At 45.2% G+C, this 1,539-nt stretch overlaps 1 non-coding gene across 1 annotated transcript; it reads right to left on the bottom strand.

Annotated features, from left to right (window-relative positions):
• Positions 1–613: 613 nt before the first annotated feature.
• LOC120278370 lies at positions 614–720 on the bottom strand. The gene has a single exon (XR_005541701.1). It is a non-coding gene; the product is annotated as a small nucleolar RNA R71 (small nucleolar RNA).
• Positions 721–1,539: the final 819 nt, after the last annotated feature.

The following is a 1,539-nucleotide window of genomic DNA, read 5'->3' as shown; positions in this document are numbered from 1 at the left end:
TAGCTATCTCACCATACATTCTATTTTATATCTTCTTATTCTATCATCATTCTGATTTCTTTTTCTTTCTTTTTGGGTGCAGCTCCAGGTTATGACCCGAGGGCATCCCTCAATATTGGGTGAAGGAGATCCTGAGCTTGAACGTACACTTAGAAGAAAAGGGAAAGAGCCTGTGCAAGAACAGTCTAATCTAGCTGATTTGGAAGCAGAAGAATCTGAAAACATGGCAGAACAGAATGAGCAACAGTGAACATTATCCGATTATGCCAAACCTTTAGTGTTGGGGACACAATCAAGTATTGTACGTCCCCCGATTACAGCTCAGAACTTTGAGTTGAGGCCGGCATTCATCCACATGTTGCAGCAATCCACACAGTTCAACGGTTTAGCTGATGAGGATCCAAACAGTCATATAGAGAGTTTTCTCGAGGTGTGTGATATGCTGAAGATAAACGGAGTGACGGATGATGCCATCAAGTTGAGAGCCTTCCCATTTTCCTTAAAGGGGAGAGCGAAGCAGTGGCTACACTCATTACCTAGAGCATCGATCACCACATGGGAGGAGATGGTAGAAGCTTTTCTTGCCCGTTATTTCCCTCCCGGAAAATCTGCAAAGCTTAGGAATGAGATCTCATCCTTTGTTCAATTGGAATTGGAGTCTCTATTCGAGACATGGGAAAGGTTCAAGGAGCTCCTTAGAAAGTGCCCGCAACATGGATTCCTGGAGTGGATGATTGTTCAGACATTTTATAATGGTTTGAACCCGAGTACAAGGCAACTCTTGGATGCGGCAGTAGGAGGTACCTTTGGTAGCAAGACCCCCGATGAGGCCCGTCAGTTGATTGAAGAAATGGGGTTAAACAGCTACCAATGGAATGCTAGGGAGAAGAAGAAAGTGGCCGGTCTCCATGAGATAGATGCGGTAACTTCATTGGCGGCTCAAGTGGAGAGTTTGAGTAAGTAGTTAGATCTTCTAACTTCAAATAGAGTGGTGGCCGTGACTAATTGCAACGGGTTTGGTGGAGGACATGCTGCCTCTGATTGCTCGATCTCTATTGGTGATGGTTCTTCGGTGGAGAACGTTGATTTTGTAGGTAATGGCATGAGACCTGAAGGAAACCCATATAGCAATGCCTACAATTCAGGTTGGAAGAATCATCCCAATTTCTCATGGAGTAATCAGGGTCCACAAAAGGCCATTGGGTCACCGGGTTTCCAACAACAACAACAAGCCCCTCAAGTGAAAAATAGAGTCTCAGGTTTGGAAACCCGAATGACTGACTTAAAGAAGCACTTGGCATGATTTGTGCAATCTGCAAATACAAGGTTTTAATCAGTCGAGGCTACACTTCGCAACCACACCGCCTCTTTGCATAACCTTGAAAATCAGGTGGGGCAAATTGCGAAGTCTCTCTCTGAAAGGCCATATGGAAGCTTGCCGAGCAATACAGAGACCAACCCTAGAGAGCATGTGAAGGCGATCACTTTGAGAAGTGGTCGTGAGGTTGAGGGTAGGCTTCCGAGTGAGAAGCCAAAAGA

This window comes from Dioscorea cayenensis, chromosome 15 (assembly GCF_009730915.1).
Source record: "Dioscorea cayenensis subsp. rotundata cultivar TDr96_F1 chromosome 15, TDr96_F1_v2_PseudoChromosome.rev07_lg8_w22 25.fasta, whole genome shotgun sequence".
NCBI lineage: Eukaryota > Viridiplantae > Streptophyta > Magnoliopsida > Dioscoreales > Dioscoreaceae > Dioscorea > Dioscorea cayenensis.
This window is presented reverse-complemented; position numbering and strand designations above follow the sequence as displayed.